Source organism: Manis javanica, chromosome 8, assembly GCF_040802235.1.
Source record: "Manis javanica isolate MJ-LG chromosome 8, MJ_LKY, whole genome shotgun sequence".
NCBI classification, from domain to species: domain Eukaryota; kingdom Metazoa; phylum Chordata; class Mammalia; order Pholidota; family Manidae; genus Manis; species Manis javanica.
In genome coordinates this window covers 4,632,510-4,649,330 of record NC_133163.1, presented here as the reverse complement: position 1 = coordinate 4,649,330, position 16,821 = coordinate 4,632,510, and the positions used below count along the sequence as shown (strand labels likewise).

The following is a 16,821-nucleotide window of genomic DNA, read 5'->3' as shown; positions in this document are numbered from 1 at the left end:
AGTGATTCTAAAGACGACAGGGATCGTGAAGGCTCTTGTCCTTAAGCTTTTGTGATTCATAGGTATTTATTTAATTCCTACAGTGAATCGATGAGTTAATCATTAGGTAAATGTAGATGAAAATGAAGAGAAAGAGGCCTAACCCTGGACCAGTGATGACAACTGATGGCATATGAGTCACTTACGGTGAATGCTGTGTGTCTGGAAGTCTGAGGTCCACGACATCAAAATCTCATCTGTTTTCCCTCTTGCAAAGGATCCTGTGGATCAATGTTAGGAAATACAATGATAGTGTTCTTGTAATTTTGTATTCATGGATTTCTGTATTATTAATATAAATGGATCAATGGTAGAACTGATAAATAAATAAGAGAAGGAAGCCCTATCAGCTCTGAATATATGTGATCAGTACCATTAATGTCAACTGAAGCAGCTGATCATGGTGAGAAATACATAGACCAGGGGGGTTACTTCTTTTTCTAAGAATTGTGTCATGATATTTATACTTATTCTTTCATATGTGTATAAATTATAAGAAATAATGAAGTGAGGGGAAAAAGAGACCAATTTAGAGAAGGTCTCATCTTTAAAAACCACCTGCTCTGCTCTGTACTCCTCACAATGGATGCGGTTGAGTGAATTTAAGCATCTCCCTCGGCCACGTGCTTCTCGGTCGCCTCTGTGTCTCCTGAGCTTGGAGGCCAATGTGACTAATAAAGTTCATGTCTTTATTTGAGAGGTTTTTTCCCCCCCCAAGTATTCACTGTATTGTTGAAACTGAAATATAATCCCAAATGCCAACCATTATTAGTAATCAGTGTGGTTGGTCTGAAGATTACATTTATTCATCTATATATGATACATTGGTGATAATTAAAGAGATCTATGTGGCAAATGATCCTATAGGCAGATGTAGAATATTCATTGATCTTATTCTTGGGTTTTTGTGAATCATATGGTTTTAAAAATTAGTATTAGTGAATTAATGAATTAGTGAACTTATGCAGATGAGAATGAGGAAAAAGAGGCCCAGATAAGGACCGATGATGATGACTGGTGGCGTATGAGTCATGGTTGATGAATGTCATGTGTCTGAAATGCTGAGGTCCAATGAAGAAATATGATTGATTGCCTCTGTTTGACCTGATCTTATAGACAAATGTTGGGAAAATAAAATAATAATTTTCTTGGTGTGTGTTTGTGAATTTTGATTTTATTGTGAAAAGAGTGGCTTGAAACAATCAATGTACAAGTATAAATAACTTAAGATTGATAGGGTGAAGAATGTCCAGTCTTAATATATGTGGTGAGGCAATAATTATGAACACTTTTCGAAAATACTGAAGTTGGTTAAGAAATGTAAATGGTTCAAATGTCTCACCTGTTTGGCTAAGAGTGATACAGATAACAACAGTCAACGTTCTTATTCTGTGTTAGTGTTAGGTTTGATATTGTTCATTTTTTAAAAGAAAAATAATAAATGTGACCCCATTCTACTGTATTCCTCAATGGCTGGCGGAATGAAGGTGGAATGCACGGATCCGCAGGGAGCATCTCAGGCTTGTTATCACCTGCTCTGCTCTGTATGCCCCAGAATGGACACACCTGGACTTATTTAAGCACTGGCTGTGATCAGAAGCTCCGTGGATACCCCTGTGTTAAGAGCTTGGAGACTAGTGTGAGTAATAGATTCTTGGTTTAGGTGGTTTGTATAGGCGAGTCACTATAATATTAAAAATTATTAAATATACTGAAGAAGGCCAAACCTGGCTCAATGGTAAAGTATGCTATTGACATGAAGCATTGTGTCATCTAGTGAATATTGCCACAATGAGGATGATTAATGAAATAAATATATTCAGTGAAGCTAAAGATTCTAAAGACAGATTTGAGGATATTTACAGATCTTGTCCTTGGGTTTTTTGATGCACGGATGCTTACTTCATTATTATTAATGACTTAATAAATTGATCAGTAAACAAATGTAGATGAGAATGAAGTAAAAGTCTTGAGTCTGGACCAATGACGATGAATGATGGCGTGTGAGTCACATGCAATGAATGCCACGTACGTGTCTGAAACTCTGAGGCCCACCGCAGAGAGATCCAGTCCATTCCCTCTGCTGGCAGTGTTCCTATAAGCAGGTGTCAGGAATATGTAGGGACCTTGTTCTTATTCTATGTGTTCATGAATTTTAAAAAATGTGTAAGAGTATCAGTGGCAGAATAAGAATAAACAAATGTATAAATGAATAAAGATGAAGAAGGACAAGTATTGTTCATTGCTAAAATATGTAGCAAGGAGAAATACTACAAGTTAGAATGGATAATAAAATAACTGGATCAAGTGTCTTTTACATTTTTGGCTAAGAGTATATAGACAGTGGTAAATAATAGTCAATTATTGAGCTGGATCGCTTGCAAGTTTGATGTTTGTTTTATTAAGGAAAAAATAGAAAAATAAATTAACAAATAATGACTCCATATTAAATGACTCCATCTATGAATGGTGGAAAGCATAGATCAACAGGGAGCATGTCTCAATCTTTATTTCACTTCATCTACTTGGCACTATTCGGAAAGGATGCCCGGGCTGATTTCAGCTCCTACCATGATCTAGATGTTTGCCTCTGTGCTGGAAAGAGACCAAGGTGATTAGTGATCAAAGTTGTCATCTTAGATTGTATCATTTGTTTAAAGGTATTAATTGAATTATTAAAAGGTGCTAAACATAATAAAAAAGTTCACTGTGCTCCAATGATAAATATATGAAATGTTATGTGGATTAATCAATAATGTGCAACATAGAGGTTGATTAGTGAAAGAGAATCAGTCCATGCGGGAAGTGATCTTATGGACAGATGTAGGGGTAATCGTTTTATTGTTAATGAATTAATGATTTATTTGATACAATTGTAGAAATGAACAAAGAACAGGAGACCCAAACCTGAGCCGTTGGTGGCAAATGGTGGCACAGGAGTCTGGGTTGGGTGGTAAATCGTGTGTGTCTGGAACTCTGAGGTCCAGCACAAAAATAGGTACGGTCTGTTGCTTTTATTTGAAGTTACCCTATAGGCGGATTTTAGGGATATAAAGAGACCATTTTCTTGGGTTGTTTTCATGGATTTTGTTCTTGTATTATTAAATGATCTATTTAAGAATCAATATACAAATATAAAAAAGATGGAGTGTGTGAAGCATATGTGCTCATTAGATATGGAATAAAAGCTACTAAAATATATTGAAAATACTGAATTCCATTAAGAAAAGTGAATGGTTCAAGGGCCTTATCTCTTTGGTGAACCACGAGACATTCTTATTCTGGGTCAATGACAAATCTATTTATTTTTTAAAGAGAAAATTAATCGGCATTATCCCCAATTAATATATTACTAAATGATTGATTAAACATAAGAGCAATGGAGATAAATGTTCCAATCTTGTTACCATCTGCTTTGCTTGTATTTCTCAGAAAGGGTCTGAAGCATCTGCCGCGTTCGGGAGCTCCTGGCGGCCTCCGTAGGAGCGTTGAGTGCAGGTGACTCATGCTCACCGTGCTCGCCGTGGTTTGGCTGGGTTGTTTAGAGTATTACTACGATTATTTAAAAAGTATTCAATATAAGAGAAAAGACCAGCCATGGTTCACTGATTAAGTTGGAAATGTATGAAACATATTGATTAATCCATCTTTACAATAATGAGGATGAGTGATGAAAGGTATATTCAATTAGGCAATGATTCTAAAGAAAGATGGTAGGGATAACTGAGGACTTCTGTTCCTGCATTTTTGTGATTCATAGATTTATTTCATTATTAGTAGATTGATGAATTAATGCATGAACAAATGTAGCTGAGAATGAAGAAAAAGAGGCCCAGACTTGGACCGGTGATGATGGCTGATGGAGAATGAGCCCCATTGGATGAATGCCGCGTGTCTGGAGTCTGAGGTCTGAGAGCAACACAAAATCTTGTCCATTTCTCCCCGTGCAAAGGATCCTGTGGATCGGTGTTATCAGGAATATACAAGGATGTTGTTGGTATAATTTTGGATTCATGGATTTCTATGTTATTAATACAAGTGGATCAATGACAGAACCAATAAACAAATACATAAATAAATAAGGGAAGAAAAAGCTCTGAATACATGTGGTGGGGCAAGAAGTACTGTTCATGTAAACTGAAGAAACTCACGTATATTAAGAAATAAATGGACCAGGGCTGTTACCTCTTTTTCTAAGGATCATCTGGACACTGAAAGGGGTAAGTCATACTCGGTGTTATAAGCCTGGGTCGCATTCAAGTCGAGGACGTTAATTTTTTAATATACAAAATTTTAGGTGTTCTGAAAAATTAATAAATACCCAAAGAACCAGAAATATGAAATGATTAAAATAAGGACTGTTGGAGAAAAGGTAACCAATTTTTAGTTGTCTGCTCTGCCTCATCCTCCTCAGAATCGATGCACTCAAGCTGATGCCACCATTTTGCACGGTCAGGAGCTTATGGTTTCCCCAGTGCGTGAAGAGCATAGAGACAAATGTGAGTAAATGTTACGGTTCTTGTATTTATTTAAAGCATTTTTAAAAGGGATACTCATTCTATTATTAAAAGTGTGGGATATAATCCTAAACAGCAAAACATGGTAAATGCAGCATATGACAGTTACTAAATACATGTGTGGATTATTGAACATAATTAGTGAGGGCTTTAACAATGCGGCCAACGGTCCTATAGACGCGTGAGATACTCATTGCACTTATTCTTAGGTCTCTGTGATTCATAGGGTTTTAAAAATGATCACTAGTGAGTTAAGGGACTAATTAATAAAGCAATGCACGTGAGAATGAGAAAAAGAGGCCCAGATGTGGACCAATGACGCTGGTTGGGGGAGCGTGAGTCCCGGGCAGTGGGTATCACATCTGAAACTCTGAGGTCCCACAGAAAAGAAATAGTGTGTGCCTCTCTTTGAAGTGATTCGATTGATAGATGTTAGGGAAAAAAAGGGACCATTTTCTTGATTTCTTTTCATGAAATTTGATTCTACTGTAATAGCTCAAAGAATCGGTGCGCAAGTAAAGGTGAGGAGTATCGATAGTAATAGTTTCTGCTCTCAGTTACAACGTTGATGTTTTAATTTTTTAAGAGGAAAATAAATAAATATTACCATTAATAAATGTGTAAACGACTATGTATACGAATGGTGGAAGCGATGGATTAGTGGAGAGAATGTCTCAGTCTTTTTTGCTCTTTTTGTTCTCAGAATGTTTACATTCTTCTCTGCAGGTTCTATTCAGAACAGATGCTCCAAGCAGGCTTCAGCTCCTGCCGTGACCAGGTATCAGGAAAGAGACCAAGGTGAGTGGTGGTCAAAGTTATAGTTTTTGGTTTAGGTAACTTGTTTAAGGTATTCAGAGTATTATGAAAAACTAATAGATATAACTAAGAAGTAACTGTCCAAATATAAATATGGTATGAAATATGTTGATTAATAGACATTAAAGTTGATTAATCAAAGAGATAAAGTCTACATGGGAAATGATTCTATAGACTATGTTGAGGATGCTGAAATCTTGTTCTTGGATGTTGTGAATCATGTATGCATTATATCATTATCAATAAATTAATGATTCATTTAGTACAAATGTAGAAATGAAGAAAAAGAGACTCAGACGTAGTACAAACACTACAACTGGTGGCAAAAGAGTTATGAATGATGAATACTACATTTCTAAAACTCTGAGATCCAACACAAAACATAATTAGTTGAATCCTTCTGTTGGAAATGACACTATAGACAGATGTCAGAAATATACAAAAATCATGTTCTCATTTTGGGTTTATAGAATTTATTTTTACTAGTGGATCATGGTAGAACCATTGAACAAATAAAAATAAAAACAAAAATAAAGAATGTCAAGCACCTTCCAACTATGAACATAAGTGGTGAGGTAAATATTTCTAATAAATATTGAAAAAGGTACTGATGCCTCCTCAGAAATAAATGACACAAGGGTGTTATCGCTTTAGCTAAGGATCATATAGACCCTGATAAATAAGAGTCAGTTTTATTGACTGGGCTGGCATCAGGTTTCAGGTTGAGGTCTTTTTCTTTGTTAAGAGAAAAAAATCTACATTATGAAAAATTTGTAAACACCTAAATGACTGAGTAAATGAAACACAGAAGGTGAGAATCACTGGGACAAAGCCTCAGTTCTCTTTATCATGTGCTTTGCTCTGTCTTTCTCAGAATGGACGCCCTTGTGCTGATTAAACATCTCCCGGGGAGATGAGCTCTGTGATTGCCAATCCGTGTTAGGAGCACAGAGACCAGCGTGAGTGAGCATCAACGTTCTACTCACAGTATGACCCAAACCACACCGTAAAAAGTGTGATATGTAGTCAAATAAGGCCAGCTGTAGTCCAGTGACAAATACAGGATTGATGATAATGATTGATGCATAAAGGAAAAGCATAATAATAAATGAAGAGATACTTGATGTGAGAATGATCTTGAATACAGATTAGGGATATCAAGGCTCTTTTGGGGTTTTTGTGAGTAATAGGGTCTTACAATTATTATTACTGAATTAACGAATTATTCAATAGACAATGTAGCAACAAATGGAGAAAAGGAGGGACAATATTGGATCAAGGATGACTGTTGGTGCCGTATGAGTCACGGTTAATCAATACGTGTCTGCAACTCTGAGGTCCACTGTCCAGTGTGAAGTGATCCTATAGACAGATCTCACGAATATACAAAAATATTTATTTTAGTTTATGTTTATGCATTCTCTATTTGTATAATTGGATCAATGAAATAATAAATACATAAATAAAGATGATGATTATGAAGCACTGTTCAGTTATAAAAATACATAGGAGGACCAGAAATACTATTAGAACGTATTGAAAACACTCCTGTCCATTAAAAAATAAATGACACAATGATGTCACCTTTTTGACTAAGGATTTTATAGGCAGTGTTATATAGTAATAGGCAATGTTCGTTTTCTGTGTCAGTGGCAAAATCGTTACTGTTTGTTTACTTAGGAGAAGTTAAATAAATATTTTCCCAAATTGCTAATTCCTTAAATGACCCATGAAATGAAATGGAATGAAAGAACCAATGGCGATAAGTCCTCAACGAGCTCTTTTGCCCTGTCGTAATGGACGTCCTTGAGCTGATTTCTCCATGATCACAAACTCTACAGTTGCATATATGTGTTAGAGGTTGGAGACCAATGTGAGTAATAGTCAGTGTTCTTTGTCTTAGTTTGGGTGTTTCTTTAAGGGTATTCACTGTATTATTAAAAAGTCTGAAACAGAATCAGTGGATTCCAACCATGACCCAAAAATTCAATTACTATGATGCATATTGTTTATAAAGCCATACATTGAGGTCAGTTAATGAAAGAGGGAGTTTATTGAGGGACATAATTCCATAGACAGATGTTAGAGGTTAGTCCATGCCAAAGTAAGAGGTTCGAATGAAGCCAGTAGTTTGACTAGTCCATGAATTCAATACTGAGGTCCATTAGCAAAGGAGATCTAGGTTGATTTACTCTGTAGAAAATGATTCTATATACAGATGAGGGATTTTAAAGCTACTTAAAAAAATTCATGGATATGTATTATTAGTGAATTAATGAATTAATCTCTAAACAAAATTATAGTTGAGTGAAGAAAAAGAGGGTGAAGTCTGGGAGGACAGGTGGCCTATGAATCCAGGATGAATAATGCTCACCTAGAACTGATGTCCAATGCAGGAAGAAATCTAGTCTCTTGCTTCTAATACAAATGTGAACAGTTGTTAGGGATCTCCAAGGATTTTATTTTTGGGCTGTTGAATTCCACAGATATTGGTTGCTTATTAAGAATCAATGTAATAATAACTAAAGTATGAATAAAAAAGGAAAAATTGAGCTAAATGTAATAACTATATGTGTCATGAAACATCAATAATCCATTTCTTAGGACTAAAAGCCCATTGGAAACGTATAGAGGGATGTATAGAGGGTTTTATATTTTAGTGTAAGAGACAGAGGGCGACATGTACATAATTGTCAATGTTCATGTTCTGTGCGGTCTTTGGGTTGCTGTTGCTTTTGTTTTTTATTTTTTTTAAATTAAGAAACAGGAACAAAATTCATGTAAGTTAATCAGCCGACTACATTAAAGAGGGTTCAGCATGAGCCAGTGACGAAAATGTGTCATGTGACAAGTTATGATCAGTCTAATTGGCTTCCCTGTGTTCCCACTGATAATCATTCCCCGGTGCCTCTGTAAACCAAATCATCATGTTGTACACTTTAAATATATACACCTATATTTGTTAATTATTCCTCCATAAAGTTGCTGAAAACAATATAGTCTCTTGACACTTAAAATAGTGAGCAACTGGACACAGTTACTCTTAATCAGTGTAGTTGTCCTGAGGTTGTGTACAGAGATGTTGATTTTATCATTACAAATTAATAACTAAGTTAATAACTTGATAAGATGAAAAGAGATAGAGCACCTGGTTAGTGATGAGTTTGTGGTGAAACATGATCCATCAACCCTCTTCATGTTTTGTCCCTCCTAAGAAAAAAATCTTGGCTGTCATCAGTTTGAGGAAGGGGAATAAGACTGATATGCATATTAGCATTTTTCTTCTGGGTTTCTGGAACATTAAATACTTTTCATTTTGCTTGAAAATTGAATACTGGGTCAAAATATTTCATGAGTTACATATTAAGAATATTTAATGAATTTATCAAGTTAATTAATTAATTAATTGATGAACAACATATATAAACAAAATCAAAGACCATGTATGGATCTATGATGAAGCTCTGTTACGTAGCAAGGTTTATGAAATAATTAATTTCGGGATCAGTTTTACAAAAGGTTGAGGATTTTACATTTCTATTTTAGGTTTTCCTTAAACATTTCTTAACTGATGAAGATGTAAGCGTTCTTCAATATGAGGAAAGAGAATTTCTTCATTTCATTAAGAGGAAAGTGGGAGATGTAAGTACTAGTCACTGTTTAGTTCTGATGATGGGCTCATGTTATATATAGAAAGAATATACAAATTACATGACAAAAGGCTAATCTTGGACCGATGATGTAAATGGAATGCATTCTGAGGTGTATTTTATGATCAAAACATCTGTGACCTACTGAGGTCCATCACAAAAAGAGATTTAAATGTTATATCTCTGGGAATGAGCCTGTGGATATATTCAAGTGATATTCAGGGATAATGTTCCCAGCCTCTGGTGCTTCAAGGATTTTAATTTTATTATTGTAAGTGGAAAAATGAAAAGAATAAGCAGGTATGTCAGTGTATAAAGATGAAAAGGCCAAGTATATCCAGCTATGCGAATATGTGGTGAGGCAAGAATTATTACTAATATAACTTGGAGCTAGTGAAGTTCACTAAGTACTAAGTGGATCAAGGGGGTTACATTTTTGGGTAAGGAGAGTGAATGTAATAGGCTATGTTCTTGCTTTGAGTCAGTGGTGAGTTTAAGTGGGTTGTTTTCTAAGAGAAAAGGAAATAAATCATACTGTAAAATAATAAGTACCTAAGTGACTATGAAAATGAAATGAGAAATGCAGATGTTAATGGGAAGATTATCTCATTATTTTATTATTTGCATTGCTTATACTCAGAATGAATGCACCAAGCTGATTTAACCCCTCTACAATGGCCAAGAACCAGAGAGCTACATGAATAATGGTCAGAGCTCTTGTTTGGATAGCTTGTTTAAGAATACTCACTGCATTGCTAAAAAATGTATTAGGTATAATCAAAGAAGGTAACCATGGCTTGGTATGGGATTCATATGGAACCCCTGTTCCTTAATGGTTCTGTGCAACACTGAGATGGATTAAAGAAAGATACAGTAGACGAGGGAAATTATTCTGTAGATAGATGTTAGGGACATTTAAGAATCTTGTTGTGGTTTTTTTCATGTAAATTAATTGTATTATTATTAAACAATTGAAAAATTAATAGGTCAACATATGTAGAAGTAAATGAGGAAAAAGAGGGCAAATCTTGGACCAGTGATGGACACCTGGGAGTATGTGAGTCAAGAGTGATGAATGATGCAGCTGGGCTCTGAGGCACTACACAGAAAGAGATCTAGTCTATTGGCCTGTTGGAAATGATCCTCCAGACAGATTAGGAATACACAACAGAGATCTTGTTCTCGGGCTTTTGTGGTTCAAGAAGTTATGGTATTATTGTGAAAAAAGTCAATACTTAAATCTATACAATTACACAAATGAATAGAGATGAAGGGCATGAAGCATTGTCCAATCATAAAAATATGAGATGAGACAAATGCTACTGATGTAACTTGGAGACACTAATGCCCATTAAGAAATACACAGATAAGGGCGCACCCCTTTGGGGAACCGTCATCTAGACAGACGCAAGTCATAGGCAGTGTTACTGCTCTGGGTCAGTGGTGAGTTCCGTGCTGTTCTTTTTTTTTGTTTTAAGAGATGAGATAAATAATTATTAACCTCAATCAATAAATATTTAAATGACTCAAGAAAATGAAAGGTGGAAAGCAAGGACCACTGGAGAAAACGTCTCCGCTCTGCCTTGGACTCCGCTGTGCAAGGTTCTGCCGTGACCTCTGTGATCAGAGGCTCTATGGGGGGACCAGTGTCAGCAGCAGTCGGGTTTCTCATTGAGGTTTTGGTGGCTCCCTTGAGGGGATTCACTGTATAAAGGCCCAGGAGGTGAAACTGCAGAAGGCCGACCAGAGCCTGATAATGAGGCCGGTGCTGATTAGAAGCATGGTGTTGATTAACTGACCTACTAAACACTGAGGTCAAATAGAGATAGAGATGTAGTCTCTATGGGAAATAATTCTGTAGATAGATATAAGGCGTTTTCTAGAAACTTCTTGGGTTTTTGTGATCCCTGTGAAGGTATTTTGTTATTATATGTGAATTATGAATTAATTCATAATTACAAAGAAGAATAAGAGGGCAAAATCTGGACCAAAGTTGATGACAGGTGCATATGAGTCATACACGATGAAGATGATGTGTCTGGAACTCTGAGGTCCCACACAGAAAGGAGTCTAGTACCTTTATCTTGTTTGAAGTATTCCTGTAGACATGTCAGGAATATATATGGTTCTTTTTCTTGGACTTGTGGCCATCGATTTTCAAAAATATTATTATAAAACAGTCAATGGCAGAATAAAGGAACAAATGTTTAAATGGATAAAGATGAGGAGGGTGAAGCATTGTTTATTGTTAAAATATGTAATAAATAAAAGTAACAATATAAATTGGAATGAATAATAAATGCACCAAGAGTACATTTTTGAGTAAATATGCGGTTTTAGTAGTAGTAATGAGTGAGTTACAAGTTTGCTGTTTGATTTATTAAAAGAAAAGTAAGTAAATATTACTCTAAATTAATCAGTGCCTGAATGACTGTGTATATGAATGATGGAAAGTGTGGATCAGTGGAGGCATGTCTCAGCCTTTCATTACCTCTGCTTGTCGCTCTTCAGAATAGATGCTGGAGCTGATTTCAGCTTCTGACACAATCAAGATTGTCATGTCGCCTCTGCCAGGAAGGATATGGTTGTAAGTAATGGTCAAAGATCTTGTCTTGGTTTGGGTCATGTTTTTAAGGGTATGACCAGTATTGTAAAATGGTTAAATTAATTAAAAAGTTAACTATTGTCCTATAATAAATATGATATGAAATGTGTTGATTTAATTGATAATGTGTAGCATAGAGATTGATTAACAGAAGAGATACACTCTGTAGGAAATGATTGTATAGACAGATGGAAAGGATATTCAAAGATCTTGCTCTTGGTTTTCTTTTTTTGAATCATCTACTTATTATTATCAAAGAATTAATGAATTAATTGGTAACAAATATAGACACAAATGAAGAAAAATAAACCCAAATATGGACCAGTGATAATGACCACTGGTGTATGAGTCATGGAAATCATTCATCAAAACAAGTGTCTGAAATTCTGAGTCCAACACAAAATATAATTGGTCCAATTTCTCTTTTCGAAATGATCTTATAGATAGATGTCAGCAATATACAAAGATGGTGTTCTTCTTTTGGTCTCATAGATTTAGATTTATTATTATTAATGGATCAATGATACAACTATTAAAGAAAAATAAATAAATAAAGAAGGAGAAAGTGAAACATTGTCCAGCTATGACCATACATGGTGAGGCAAGACACATTGTCAATAAAAATTGAAAATGTTGATTCCCATTAATAAATACATAGATGAACAGTATTACTTTCTTGGCTAAAGATCATGCAGACACGGGGAATTAAGCGTCAATTTTATTGTTCTGAATCAGTTCCAAGTTTGAGGTTGTTCCCTTTGTTAATAGGAAAACAATACATATATATTGAAAAATTAATAAATGCCTAAAAGCTGAGTAAATGTAATATGGAAAGGGGAATCAATATAGATAAAATCTTAATTTTTAAAAATTAATTTCTCTACTTCTAGTCTTCAGAATGGATGCACTCGAGGTGATTAAAGCATCTTCCACAGTCACGAGCTTTATGGTCACGTCTGTGCATTAGGGCAGGGGGACTAATGTAAGTGATACTCAGAGTTCTTGTGTTGGTTTTGGGTGGTTTGCTTGAGAGTATTTACCATGTGATTAGGGTGAATTAATGAGTTAATAAACAATTTATAAATGAACGAAGAGAAAGAGTGCCAGTCCTGGACCGATGATGATGACTGGTGGCGTTTGACTCATGGATGATAAATTCTATGTGTCTGAAACTCTGAGGTCCCACACAAAGAAATCTTAGTGCCTTCTCTTTATTTGAAAGGATCCTACAGTCAGGAGTATACAAGGGTCTTGTTTTTGCTTTGTGTTCATTCATACATTTTGTTTAATTGGTGCAATGAAATAATAAATAAATATGAATGGGATGAAATACTGTCCAATTATTAAAATATGTGGTGAGGTAAGAAATAGTATGAATATATTTGATAACAGTTAAGTCCAAAGAGAAATAAATGCTACATGACTGTTAAATCTTTGGCTAAAGATGATGTAGACAATACTAGATAATACCAGTGCTCTGGGTCAGGGACAAGTTCTAAGTTGTTCATTTCCTTAAGAGAAAATGAAATAAATATATCCTAATTAATAACTGCCTAATCACTGAACAATGAAATGCAGAAGCAAGGGTCAGTGGGGATTAGGTTTCAGTTTTTTATCCTCTTCTGTGTTCTATACTCCTCAGAATGGACACACTTGAGCTGCTTAAACGTCTTCCGTGGTCGCGAGCTCTATGGTTGCATCTGTGTGTTAGGAACTTGGATACCAGTGTGAGTAGTATCAATGTTCTTGTCTTGGATTGAGTGTTTTTTTGAAAAATACTGTAATATTAAAAAGTATTAAAGATAATCCAAGAGGCCCATCCAGGCCCACGTCAAATATTATGGGTATGAAACAACATGATGGTTAATTTATAGATGAAACACTGAGTTCAGTTCATGAAAGAGGATAGTCTCAGCGGAAATGATGATGTATATCTATGGGTGTTGGGGATATTCAAGGATCTTAATTGTGATTCTCTTGTGATTTATGTTTATTTTGATATTAGTGAATTAATCAGCAAACAAATATAGATGACAGTAGAGAAAAAGAGCCAGTGCTGGACCAGTGATGATGACTGATGGCATATGAGTCAAATACGATGAATACTACGTGTCTGGAACTCTGAGGTCCAACGTAGAACAGATCTGCCCCCTGTGGCTGCAGTGATCCTGTGCAGATACCAGTGCATGCAAGGGTCTTGTTTTGTTCTTTGTTTCCATTCATTTTTATTCTACAAATATAATCAAATCAGTTAATAGATGAATGAATATATTAGAAAAAAAAATAAAGATGATGGGGTAAAAGCATTGTCTAATTATAAGAAAAGGTGGTGAGTTAAATACTATTACTATATATTGCCATGAATGAAAGTAAACAATGCAAGGATGCTTTTACTTTGGGATCATGGGTTTAGATTTATTATTATAAATGATTCAATGATAGAACCATTAAAAGTATATGAGTAACAGATAAAAGAGTGAAGCATTGTCCAACTTTGGACATATGTGGTGAAAGGGAAGAAATATTAATAAAAATTGCCAACCCTGATGCCCATGAGAAATAAACAGATCGGGGTGTCACTTCTTTGGCCAAGGATCATGTAGACATAAATAACTAACAGTAAGTTTTATTCTGGCTTAATCTCAAGTTTGAGGCTTTTTGTGAAGAGCAAAATATTTTACATCATGAAAATTTTATAAATTTCTAAATGACTGAATAAATAAAATGTGGAAAGCAAGACTCAGTGGGGATAAAACTGGTCTTTATTTACTAACTTTTTTGCATCATCAGCTGTGCTTTGTACTTCTCAAAATGAACACGCTCGAGCTGATGAAGCATTGTTCCACGGGCCGAGCTCTGTGATGGCGCCTGTGTGTCGGGAGCAGAGACCCACGTGAGTAATAGTCAGTTTCTTGTCTTGGCTTCGGTGATTACATTTTTTAGTGTATTCAGTGTTATTCGAAATTTGCATATATAATCACAGGAGGCCAAGTGTAGCTCAGTGACAGTGCATTTTATGAAACATTGTGTTGATTAATGTATAAATAAAAAATGCCAATTTCCCAAAGACACACATTGCTGTGAGAATGATTCTGTATGTATAGGTGAGGGATATCATGGCTGTCCTTGGGGTTTTGTGAATAACAGGCTTTTCTTTTTTTTTGGTATCATTAATCTACAATTACATGAGGAACATTATGTTTACTAGGCTTCCCCCTTCACCAAGTCACCCCCACAAACCCCATTACAGTCATGTCCATCATTGTAGTAAGATGCTGTAGAATCACTACTTGTCTTCTCTGTGTTGCACAGCCCTCCCTGTGCCTCCCCCCCACATTATACATGCTAATCATAAGGCCCCCTTTCTTTTTCCCCACCCTTATCCCTCCCTTCCCACCCATCCTCCCCAGTCCCTTTCCCTTTGGTGACTGTTAGTCCATTCTTGGGTTCTGTGATTCTGCTGCTGTTTTGTTCCTTCAGTTTTTTCTTTGTTCTTATATTCCACAGATGAGTGAAATCCTTTCTCCACCATGTAATTGAACTAATTTACATTCCCACCAGCAGTGTAGGAGGGTTCCTGTTTCTCCACAACCTCTCCAACATTTATTCTTGTTTGTCTTTTGGATGGTGGCGATCCTTACTGGTGTGAGGTGATATCTCACTGTGGTTTTAATTTGCATTTCTCTGATGACTAGCGATGTGGAGCATCTTTTCATGTGTCCTTTGGCCATCTGAATTTCTTCTTTGGAGAACTGTCTGAATAACAGGGCTTTTAAATTACTATTAGTGAGTTAATGAATTAATAAATAACATAGAAATTAGCGAAGGAAAAGATGGGCAATATTGGATCGATGATGACTACTGGTGGCGTATGAGTCATTTACAATGACTGCGTGTCTGGAACTCTGAGGTCCAACAAAAATGGAATCTGGTCCATGATCCTGTTTGAGGTGATTGTCTAGACAGATGTCAGGACTACACAGGATCTTATTTTTTGGGCTTTATGTTCATCTATTTTCTTTCTATTTTTATAATTGAATCAATGAAATAATCTGTAAACTAACATAAATAAATAATGATGAAGGTGGTGAAATATTGTCTGATTATCCAAATACATGGTTTGTCAATGAATATTACTTAGATATATTGAAAACAGATATCCATTAAGAAATGAATGGTTCAGGATATTTTTCTTTGTCTAAGTATGATATGTAGCTATTAGCAAGTAATAGTCTATATTTATTTGCTCTATCAGTGGCTAGACCAATGTTTTCCATTTACTTACTACTTTCCATATACACTACTGCAGCACACTGATTACATAATTGAGTGACTAAATGAAAGGTGTAATTCAAGAATGAATGAACACATCTCAATCTTTTTATCCTCTGCTGTGTCTTGTACTTCATTGCATTTGAGCTGATTTAAGCATCCCCATGGGCAGGAGCTCTGTGGTTGCATCTGTGCATTATGAGCATGGAGAGCTGTGTGAGTAATAAAGTTCTTTTCTTCATTTTTTAAAAGGTTTTCATTACTTAAACTGTGTGAAATATAATCAGTGATTACCAACCATGACTGAATAGTAAAAATGTGTTTAATATAAAGAATTATGTCAATAACTCTATGTGGGAAATATTGAGGTTAATTAGTGAAAGATACGTATTGTTGATGGGAAGTAATTCTATACACACATGTTGGAGATACTCAAGGATCTTATTTTGAGTTTTTGTGGTTTCTAGGCATTTATATTATTATTACTAGTGAATTGATGGATTAGCCAATAAAAACATGTGGACATGAATGAACATAATGAAGGCCACATGTGGATCAGTGATGGCAATTGGTGATGTATGAGTCTGGGTGGTGAATACGAAAGTTATGGAATTCTGAGGTTCATCCCAAAAGAAATCTAGTACTTCCCCCTATCTGAAGAGATGTCAAGTGTATCTGAGGATTATGTTCTGGGTCTTTGTGTACCTGGTCATTAAAAAACATTATAAACAATCAGTGGCAGGATTAATTTATTGAAAAAAACTGAAGAGGGTGAATGAAGCATTGTTCATTGTGAAAATATATAGTAAAAAATAAAAAAGAAAATGGATTGGGAATTAAAAGGCTCAATGTATATGTCTTTGAGGAAGAATGATAGACAATAAGAATAGTTAACTGGCTCAGTTATAACTTTGATGTTTGA

General features: G+C 35.4%; 1 long non-coding RNA gene, 10 other non-coding genes and 4 pseudogenes across 11 annotated transcripts in view; all 15 read left to right on the top strand.

The window, feature by feature from the left end:
• The window catches only part of LOC118967106 (uncharacterized), a 111,923-nt gene that overhangs the window by 61,771 nt on the left and 33,331 nt on the right, over positions 1-16,821 (top strand). The window contains exons 21-33 of the long non-coding RNA XR_012133665.1: positions 1,527-1,678; positions 3,817-4,259; positions 4,454-4,538; positions 5,283-5,354; positions 6,247-6,331; positions 7,053-7,245; positions 8,919-9,014; positions 11,534-11,609; positions 12,518-12,609; positions 13,270-13,354; positions 13,633-13,821; positions 14,418-14,520; positions 15,937-16,115. This is a non-coding gene — a long non-coding RNA (uncharacterized lncRNA). The remainder of the gene's footprint in view (positions 1-1,526; positions 1,679-3,816; positions 4,260-4,453; positions 4,539-5,282; positions 5,355-6,246; positions 6,332-7,052; positions 7,246-8,918; positions 9,015-11,533; positions 11,610-12,517; positions 12,610-13,269; positions 13,355-13,632; positions 13,822-14,417; positions 14,521-15,936; positions 16,116-16,821) is intronic.
• LOC118967191 (small nucleolar RNA SNORD113/SNORD114 family) lies at positions 146-220 on the top strand. Its single transcript, XR_005054084.1, has one exon. It is a non-coding gene; the product is annotated as a small nucleolar RNA SNORD113/SNORD114 family (small nucleolar RNA).
• LOC118967193 (small nucleolar RNA SNORD113/SNORD114 family) lies at positions 1,037-1,111 on the top strand. The gene has a single exon (XR_005054086.1). It is a non-coding gene; the product is annotated as a small nucleolar RNA SNORD113/SNORD114 family (small nucleolar RNA).
• Positions 2,016-2,094, top strand: LOC118967208 (small nucleolar RNA SNORD113/SNORD114 family; annotated as a pseudogene).
• Positions 2,948-3,026, top strand: LOC118967176 (small nucleolar RNA SNORD113/SNORD114 family; annotated as a pseudogene).
• Positions 3,879-3,952, top strand: LOC118967226 (small nucleolar RNA SNORD113/SNORD114 family). Its single transcript, XR_005054117.1, has one exon. It is a non-coding gene; the product is annotated as a small nucleolar RNA SNORD113/SNORD114 family (small nucleolar RNA).
• LOC118967173 (small nucleolar RNA SNORD113/SNORD114 family) lies at positions 4,865-4,937 on the top strand. Its single transcript, XR_005054069.1, has one exon. It is a non-coding gene; the product is annotated as a small nucleolar RNA SNORD113/SNORD114 family (small nucleolar RNA).
• LOC118967167 (small nucleolar RNA SNORD113/SNORD114 family) lies at positions 5,642-5,746 on the top strand (annotated as a pseudogene).
• Positions 6,644-6,715, top strand: LOC118967209 (small nucleolar RNA SNORD113/SNORD114 family). The gene has a single exon (XR_005054100.2). It is a non-coding gene; the product is annotated as a small nucleolar RNA SNORD113/SNORD114 family (small nucleolar RNA).
• LOC118967205 (small nucleolar RNA SNORD113/SNORD114 family) lies at positions 11,006-11,079 on the top strand. The gene has a single exon (XR_005054097.1). It is a non-coding gene; the product is annotated as a small nucleolar RNA SNORD113/SNORD114 family (small nucleolar RNA).
• On the top strand, positions 11,945-12,023 carry LOC118967174 (small nucleolar RNA SNORD113/SNORD114 family; annotated as a pseudogene).
• Positions 12,738-12,812, top strand: LOC118967197 (small nucleolar RNA SNORD113/SNORD114 family). Its single transcript, XR_005054090.1, has one exon. It is a non-coding gene; the product is annotated as a small nucleolar RNA SNORD113/SNORD114 family (small nucleolar RNA).
• LOC118967184 (small nucleolar RNA SNORD113/SNORD114 family) lies at positions 13,685-13,759 on the top strand. Its single transcript, XR_005054078.1, has one exon. It is a non-coding gene; the product is annotated as a small nucleolar RNA SNORD113/SNORD114 family (small nucleolar RNA).
• On the top strand, positions 15,472-15,543 carry LOC118967187 (small nucleolar RNA SNORD113/SNORD114 family). The gene has a single exon (XR_005054081.1). It is a non-coding gene; the product is annotated as a small nucleolar RNA SNORD113/SNORD114 family (small nucleolar RNA).
• Positions 16,451-16,524, top strand: LOC118967213 (small nucleolar RNA SNORD113/SNORD114 family). The gene has a single exon (XR_005054104.1). It is a non-coding gene; the product is annotated as a small nucleolar RNA SNORD113/SNORD114 family (small nucleolar RNA).